The sequence below is a fragment of the Sinocyclocheilus rhinocerous genome, unplaced genomic scaffold, assembly GCF_001515625.1.
Source record: "Sinocyclocheilus rhinocerous isolate Xijiao unplaced genomic scaffold, SAMN03320098_v1.1 scaffold2274, whole genome shotgun sequence".
NCBI classification, from domain to species: domain Eukaryota; kingdom Metazoa; phylum Chordata; class Actinopteri; order Cypriniformes; family Cyprinidae; genus Sinocyclocheilus; species Sinocyclocheilus rhinocerous.
In genome coordinates this window covers 100,325-110,177 of record NW_015636081.1, presented here as the reverse complement: position 1 = coordinate 110,177, position 9,853 = coordinate 100,325, and the positions used below count along the sequence as shown (strand labels likewise).

At 37.0% G+C, this 9,853-nt stretch overlaps 1 pseudogene; it reads right to left on the bottom strand.

Annotated features, from left to right (window-relative positions):
* Positions 1-9,853, bottom strand: part of LOC107747672 (Down syndrome cell adhesion molecule homolog) — a 157,292-nt pseudogene that overhangs the window by 131,083 nt on the left and 16,356 nt on the right.

Genomic DNA, 9,853 nt, shown 5'->3' with positions numbered 1-9,853 from the left:
ATAATAATAATAATAATATGACTTTACTATTATTTAAAAATGTTATTTTATTTTAAAATGGGGAAATAATAGTCATAACAGTAGCTCTGGTTGAAAAAAGTAAAATAAATAAATAAATAATATTTATTTATTTATTTATTTATTTATTTATGTATGTATTTATTTACTTATTTATTTATTTTTATTATTATTATTATTATTCTTTTTTTTTTTTCAACCAGAGCTACTGTTCTGACTTGGAAATAAAGGTAAAGAAAGGCATGAAAGGGGTTAAAGCCATGAGAAACCTTTACATTACACCTACAGCAGTAAGAGAGGTTTCAGGAGAGACGTCCACACTGCACACTGCATAGATGCACACGTACATTTGCTGTACACACAAAGAGAAGGTAGAGCTGAGACACAGAGAGAGAGAGAGAGGGGCTTACATTTATCTTTCTCCTCTAGCTTCAGCCTGTAAGCCTGGTGCTTCACCATCTCCAACTTAATCTGCAGGCTAGAGAAAGATGAAAGGAGTGTGGGTTTGTTCTAATGAGAATGCACTATCTGCAGGCTCCCAGCAGCAGCGGCAGTCTCAGACACTGTCTCTGGCCCCAGCCGCACTCACTCAAACATGGCGCTGGCTTTTCAACATGTCTGACCGCCCCTCTGCTCTTTATATATTCTATAAGCAGCGGCAGTCGCACAGAGTCCATGGCATTGATATTCCTCCCTTCACTCATGCACTTATATTTATACCGGCTTTACACTTTCACAGCTCAGAATTTGATACATGAATGTAGGAAGCCATCTGAAACGTATTTTTGTTTCAGTCATCTTCATATCAGAAAGTGAAGGTTATAAAATAACAACCTCTGTTGTTGATATAATGTTGATTTAAATACAAGGACTGAGCAATAGTGGAAACTGTTATTTAATAGCGCTTGCTGTTATTATTGTCACTTATGGCTAAGGATTTGGGAAAAAACAACAACCTAAGTATTAAACTTTTTTGCTATTGACATGAATAATATCTCAAACTGTGCGGCTTGAGTTCACTTACTTTGAAATATGAAATATATTGTAATAGCACATAGTAACAGACTACAATTTATACGTAATCTAGCCAGCACTAGTGATCATCAGACAATAAGTATTTTCACCTCGTAGACTGTAAAACAGATGGAAAAAATGCCATAGACAATGACTAAAGCCATTGTTGTAAGAAACCCTCTAGCAACCACTCAGAACATCATAGAAACAATCTAGCAGTGCCTTAGCAACCATCCACAATACCTTAGCAACCAAACAGCAATACACTAAACATTATGCATGCGCAAGCACCACTCACATTTTTAAATGACTAAAGCCATTGTTGTAAGAAACCCTCTAGCAACCACTCAGAACATCATAGAAACAATCTAGCAGTGCCTTAGCAACCATCCACAATACCTTAGCAACCAAACAGCAATACACTAAACATTATGCATGCGCAAGCACCATAAATTTCACATTTTTTAAAAATATATACATATTTTAAATACATACCAGAAAAGTAATTTCCTATAAATGTAAGCAATATGCAGTATTAAAATTCCCATTCAGACTGCATAGTATGTGTTCAGTGACTGTGCTCAAACCAGTGCATTCTGAATGCATTCCCACTGATTGCAATGATTCATTCATTATCCAGTTTGCATCTTAATTGCCAATCCACAACGACACCTTAAAAGATGAACTCATCTACGCATTTGCAAATGCTCTCAATATTTACAGCAAAGTCCCATTAGAAACAGACCATTAAATAAGTAAAGTGCATGTGGCTGTGATTTCCCCTCTAACCGCGCTGGAAGGAAAAGTGAATTGAGCTTAATGGTTTGACAAATGTCAGTGAATGTCAGCCATGAGAGAGGGACACTTCTGCAGCCATGAAGTAGACTGTAATGAGAAAAGCCAAAGGCAAAGCGCTGTAAAAAATGATATAGGGACCAAAGTTTAGCACAGATGCAACAAGCTGCATACAGTGTAGTTATTAGAGGAGCTGTCAGTTTCTGAACCATCTGAGTAACAGGGGTCAGAGTCAAAAACACATTTCTTTCATGTGCGTGGCTCATATGACAAGAGTTTAAAGGGGAGGGGCTAAAATATTAGAGGGCTTGGTGATGTCATCAGAAAAGGAAAGTCGTTTCTAAGACACATTACTACTGCTAGACTTTTTTTCATGTAACGTACATCAGTGGTTTATCCCGAATCGTGCATGGTACACTGTAAAAAATTACAGTGAATTTAACGGTAAAAGACTGTAAAAATGCTACAGTAAAAACCTGTTAAATAGTTAACGGTAAATCCCCCTACTATATACGGTGAAAAACTGTATTGGTCATTACATGTATTGGACATTAATTTTACGGTAGTATACCGTTTTTGGAAGTGAAAAAGACTGTATAATTTACAGTGAATAACCGTAAATTGACATTCCCAGAATTCCCTGCATTACATTTCAAGTTTGATGTTTTTTTGTTGAAATAACTATGTTTCTTCTTAGTTTTTTCTTATCAGTTTTGTATATTAGGGTTGTGTGTTACACCTAATGTTGTTAAATGAATGTTTATTGCATTATTTCAGTTTCACGTGTGTTACCATGATGGTGTTTAGTGTTTGTGTGAATGACACTGTGCACCTTCCATATATGTTATTATTTAAAAGCTGCTTGTGATGGGCTTTGATTCATCATGTGACTTTCTCATCACCAACTGCATTTGGTGGTTATCAGTGTATTAAAAAGGTACAAAACAGATTTCAGTACTTCAATTAGGTTGGTATATTAACATTATATCAGTGAATGAAATTACGATATTTAACTGTAAATTTAAGGTAAAACCGTAAAACCTAAAACGTTGCTACCATATTTTTTACGGTAAAATTCCGGCAACCACAGCAAAATTTTACAGATTTTTTTTTACAGTGTAGGACAGGGAATGTGTATTATGAAAGTAAATGGGCTTAATTTTAATTTCATTATATGTTTCATCCAAGTGGCTGATTGCATCCCTTCAGTCACTAAAACCAGATCAAATGGGTGAGCCAGCGGATAAAAGGCCCGCATGCAGACAAGACGACAAAAGAAATACGGCCACCATCAATATTCAGTAGTCAAATCCCTGAAATGCATACAAAAACCAGCCTGCAAGGTGCATTAGGACCTGTTCTGTGCTCTGGACACTCAAAGAGGAAGATACACTCACAAACGCACACACATGGGCCCTTTCACCTGCTCAGCCTTTCATCTCTTTATTAGAGCTGTCAATTGTTTATCAAAAGCCGGGAGGGGATGGATCCACAGCCATGAATTTAAAAAGCGCACACAGAAAGGTCCGTTTTAAAATGCATGACAGGTTAATGGTAAGTTAGAGTATCATTAGGGCCCGTTCATTCACATGTAAAACAGGCCCTCGCTTCAAATGACTAGGGAGCAGTCTTTATTTTGAGAGGTAATTCATATTGTAATTATATTTTCAATCACAGTTCATTAATTAAGACAAGTCCCACTCTGTAATCATGCATTTCATCTTCTCTGTGATTTGCGGGACAATCTCCAGCGTTAGCCGGAATTATAGGGCCGGAATAGCTCGCGCGTCCACTCCGAACACTGATTTATGCTAAGCAGACAAGGGAAAAGAGATCGAATGCTTCAAGCTAACAGCACAATCGCTCTGCTCTGATGTACAGTATTTTACGAGGCAATACTGATTTAAAATGTCAAAAGGGAAAATGATTACTAAGGGATTCGGAATGCAAAATTTGAGAAACATGATTCATTTTGGTTCTTTATCATTTATTTTACATTTTAATACAATTGGCAATTAATTTTATTCTTTCATCCTTGTCCCAGACCAGATTTTCAAAAATCCATTATAAAAAAATATGAAGCGGGACAAATTAGATAAAATGCCATTTTCATAATTCTCCTGTGATCCATCTACTGATAGACATTGTTTGAGGTTGAGAAATGTCTTTATGTTCTGTTAATTTTATTTTTTTTAAGTGCAAAATATGTGTCCACATTTAAAGAAACACATCCAGTTATATCTGGGAAATAAATTATTAAAACCGCTGCTAGGACAAGAAAACAAAATGTCTAACACTGCAGTTTTGGATCTATGGGGTGAGCAGGAAAATGCCTTGATAGTACTGTGTACATCTATGAAAATACAATAAATTTGAAAAGACCCATTTTTTTCACAGCCCATTTTTCTTCCATAATGTGATATATTTCTGTGTGAAACAGGATGTTCAATGGATTAACCCAAAAATGAAAATTAAGTCATTGTTTACTCACCCTTGCACGGTTCTAATGCCATATCCCTTCTTTCTTTTTCGGACCACAAAAGGAGATTTTTTTTTTTTTAAATGTCCTGCACATGCTCATCCATATAATGGCAGTATATGGCGATCAGCATCAAGCTTTTTAAAAGATAAGCAGAAGTATCACAGAATGGTCCTATGTGACACGTGCCGAGTAATCCAAGTGTTTCAGGGGTATACGATAGGGTTTGGTGAAAAACAAACTGAAATGTAACATATTTAACGAACATCCTGACCTTAAACGTTGGTCTACATATGGTGTACGACTGCGCATTCAAGAGACTCTATGAGCACAGAAGTTGTGAAAAATCAAGATGAATAAAAACGCAACATGAACAAAAACAACGCCTAGAAATCCCCAAAATTTTCTTTCTTCACTGAGTTGAATATCTCTGGACCAGAACTCCCGTTGTCACAACAGTCAGAATGACAGCTGACAGATTAACGTGATAACTTGCGAGGAGCACAACAGATATATTTACCTCAGAGAAGAAAGTACATGGATTGTATTTCATGTCACGCTTTTATTAATCGTGTTTTTTCACAACTTGTGTGCTTTTCCTGGGCAAGTCTGAGTGAACCGCTGCACTAATAGAGTCTCATGAAAGCGCACCATGCACAGAGACCAACGTGCATGTAATTTTCATTAAATAATATACTACAATTCAGTTTGTTTTTCACCATAACCTATCAAAACAAACCAATATGTGACATGTGTTGCATGGGACCATTCTGTGATACCTTTGCACCTCTTTAAAAAAGCTTGATGCTGATCACTATACTGCCATTATAGGGATGATCGTGCATTTAAGTTTTATTTGTTTAAATCTCCTTTTGTGGTCCAAAAGAAGAAGAAGAATGCCATATGGCATCAGAACAACACAAGAGTGAGTAAATGATGATTTAAGTTTTGGGTGAACTATCCCTTTAAAAAATGTACAGTAGGCTGGACTCCCAGAGATTCTAGCTGAACTGATTGTGGCCTGTACATCTGTCCAGAACTCCCGTTGTCACAACAGTCAGAATGACAGCTGACAGATTAACGTGATAACTTGCGAGGAGCACAACAGATATATTTACCTCAGAGAAGAAAGTACATGGATTGTATTTCATGTCACGCTTTTATTAATCGTGTTTTTTCACAACTTGTGTGCTTTTCCTGGGCAAGTCTGAGTGAACCGCTGCACTAATAGAGTCTCATGAAAGCGCACCATGCACAGAGACCAACGTGCATGTAATTTTCATTAAATAATATACTACAATTCAGTTTGTTTTTCACCATAACCTATCAAAACAAACCAATATGTGACATGTGTTGCATGGGACCATTCTGTGATACCTTTGCACCTCTTTAAAAAAGCTTGATGCTGATCACTATACTGCCATTATAGGGATGATCGTGTATTTAAGTTTTATTTGTTTAAATCTCCTTTTGTGGTCCAAAAGAAGAAGAAGAATGCCATATGGCATCAGAACAACACAAAAGTGAGTAAATGATGATTTAAGTTTTGGGTGAACTATCCCTTTAAACAATGTACAGTAGGTTGGACTCCCAGAGATTCTAGCTGAACTGATTGTGGCCTGTACATCTGTTTGATGTTGCTGCTTTATGAAATACACGTGGTAATTTTGGTACATGTATTTGAACAGCTAATCTATTGTTCGAAGAGCCGATCTTCATGCTGACCACACCACCACTAACAATTATTTGCAAAATCTGGTTGATTAAAAAAAGGAATGAAGCACAGACGCATGCCGGCATAACAATCTCAAAGCCCATTTCTCTGCAAGAGTAAACAATTCTTCAGCTTCACATGCCAGAGAGCTTTCAGCCACACGTCTGAGGTCCTTCATCATTAAATATTTAGCGAGGGATGAGCATTGCATAGGTCTAATGCTTCTGACATTTTGCACATGGGTTGATATTGGCATGTGCTGCGACCACATCAAATAAAACAGTTGCTTATCTTTATAAATGACACTGACCATGTAATTGCAGAACCATTCTTACAGGTATAAGGAATATCATGCATAGTATTCCATATTTCACCAATCACACTGGCCAATTACTACCAGACTGTTACCATGGAAATGTCATCAGCTAGTCATAAGCGGTGATGTACATTGATTGGTGAGAAAATTTATTTTTCAAAGCTCAATAAAGGCTCTGGTACAAGATGTTTGCTGTCTGTCATGGCCAAATTCTTTGAAGGGCATATCTTTGAATCTAAGGAATCCAAATAACTTGTGAATGAAAAATGCTCCCATTCGTGGCAAATGCAGCCAGAGGGTACTAGTCAATCAAAGAGTTAAAATGAAGATAAACTGTAAAGTGAAGCACTCAACTATTTCAAAACAGCTGAGGCAGATCAGTATTAACATACATTAACATATATATACAGTATATATATATATAGGCTTTCATAAGTATTGTTCTTGCAATCACAATCTCGCAAGTTTATCGAAAGCAAAGTGAGAAATCAGCCCTACCTGAGACAAGTGAGACTGTGTCTTTCTCCCATGATACAACACTGACATACTCCTCTACAGAGGCCGGGATAATGCACTTGAAGACGGCCGTATTCCCTCGCATGACTCTCTGATCAGCCACCCGCACTGTGTATGGCTCCCGGAATACTGCGGTGAGGAGAAAATTGTGATTTTTACTCAGTGTCATTCTTACCAGTTCACAATACTAACTGAAAGTGTGACTTCTAAGAATGTATACTCTAATCATATTCTGTTAATAGATAGATAGATAGATAGATAGATGATATGGATTATTATATATATATATTATTATATATATTATATTCTAATACATTAATAAATACATTAGTAACTGTGCAATTTTAAATTAAATTAAATTTATAACATTTATTGTATATATTTGTGCTTAATATTTAAGAAAAAAAAATCAGACGACTTGCTGTTTGCTTCAAGTGACTGAAACATAAAGAAAGAGAGAGAGAATGCACATTGGCACACAACAAAAATGACCCAAATTCCAGCATTGTCTTCTCCACACATGACTGACCAAGGCAAAAAACAAAAACAAAAAAACATTAATATTTCAGAGTTTTTCAGTGTCTATCTTAGAGCTGTCACAGAAGCACAACTCTATGAGCATTTGAAGATAAAATTTGAAAAACCCAAAGGTTAGTTTAATATGTTAAAAACTAGATTATTTCTTGATTTGCATTGTTTTCTTTGTGTGTACCTGGTATTCCCTACGTCATGGGGACCAAATACACTATGCCCACAAGGATCGTAATCCCAGTCATTTTTGACATTTTTGGACCCATGAGGAAAACAACTTATAAATCATACAGAATGAAGTATTTTGAAAATCTAAAAATGCAGAAAATTCAGTTTGTACAGTATAAAAATCATTACTCCTATGGAATGTCCCTATAAAACATGGAATCCTGTGTGTGTGTGTGTGTGTGTGTGTGTGCGTGTGTGCGTGTGTACAGGTATATATGGTTTAACATATATAGGACACAAATGTGTATAATGACATGGGTACTACAACGTAAACATGGTTTATGAGGACACTTCCTGTGTCCCTGTAAAACAAAAGGCTTAAAAAACATACAAAACGGTGTTTTATGAAATTCAAAAATTGACAGCAGATTCCTGTGAGGGGTAGGTTTAGGTGTAGGGCAATAGAAAATACAGTTTGTACAGTATAAAAACCATTACGCCTATGGAGAGTCCCCGTAAACCACAAGTGTGTGTGTGTGTGTGTGTGAGTGTGTGAGTGAGTGAGTATGTGATTGGCATTAATGAAAATAACTTGCACCTGGATGTAAAAATCTACAAAATAGTTGTCATTTGATGTATGTGTGTGTGTGTGTGCGTGTGTGTGTGTGTGTGTGTGTGTGTGTGTGTGTGAAAATTGAAAATGTATCTAAAAATACATTTAGATTTGTGTTCTATTGAGCTGACTGACCGGCCTTAATGTGTAGATCTTGACTCCTGATCTTTCCTGATGGGTTTTCCGCTGTGCAGTAGTATGTATTGTCATTGATTAGGTTACTAAAGCTGGATGGCAGGAAGCCGTAGATCTGCAGCGTGCCATTGGGTTGCACATGGCGGATGCCTGGGACATTGTAGATCTCCTCCCCGGTGGCGAGGTACCAGCGTAGCGCAGCGGGGGGCACGGCCGCGGCAGGACACGGCACCAGTGCCCCTGTGGTGCTGGAGAACACTACCTCTTGCAGAGATGCATTGACAAAATATAAGCTGGAACGTAGATCTTCACCGAAAACTGGAAAGGAAAAGATGAGAAAAAGAGTGTGTGAGTGCATTCATATGGACGAAGGAGTATCAATGAGACACATTAATGTTGGCAGTAAAGGTGAAATGTGTCATTTTTTGTTACAGCTTAATATGAAGAGACAACTATAAGTCAAGTTAAAATAAACTGTGATCTACTTTACATTAAAAATTATTTGAAGAACTAAACTTTGAAGACTAAATAAAAATAAATTAAATTCTCAATTGACATTGTATCTTGAAGCTAAACACAACCAAAAAAAAGTTCAAGATGAATGACTTCCTGCTAATTGCTATTTTTTTTCTTGTGTCTTGATGAAAATCTCTTCAATGCTGTGCCACAGGCCCTATCTGAGCACTAATCTCCGTTTGGCAGTAAATGGCTCACCAGTGACAGCTGGTAGTGTTTTCCCTCGGGACGAAACATTTTAGCACTTCATAAATTTCTAACAAGGTTTCAATTTGCAGCAGTTTCAACCTTTTCTGAGGATCAGCGGGTTTCACTCACAAAGCAGAATGTACACACAGAAGAAGACGTGTATTCTTCATAAACACATGTTGCGCCCACATGCTCAGATATAACACTCCAGTTGTTGGCACGCTTGATGAGCAAACACAGACAAGCAAACAAACGAAACCCGCGAACAAGCACTCGTAATGATGATAATCTTTACTTTGGCAATCTGAGGCATATGGTGCCATTCATCAAGTGGCACGCTGAAGCAACCATCTGTTAAACTATCTTGTTTTGCCAGCGAGACGCTTGGCGGAGCATTTGTTCTGATATTAAAGAGTGTGAAAACATTCTGGCCTTTATGCAATAAGGATTTGCTCACTCACTCTTTTGTAAACCAAAGCAATCATTGTTGATCTTCATTTCAAGTGGACTGATGAAGACTTTTTGCTACCTAACTCAAGTGATTCAACATTCTGCACTAATCATCTGGCACTTGATGAATTCATGTGGGTATGTTGGTTAATAGACGAGTGTTCTGTAAATGTGGCTTCTGGCAATGAAATAAAGACTTGCTGATGTGAAACAAATTTAAATTCCATGTGTGCCACCACAAATGAATAAATCCAAATAAAGATTGGAGACAGTAATTCATGTTTCTTCCATTAATATGGGACCGTTTAGCATGGACACCAGCAGAAAGTCAAGTCAGTCAAGTCATGTTTTTATCCTATCTACTACCCTTATCTACACAATTACTGAGGGAAAAAAGTC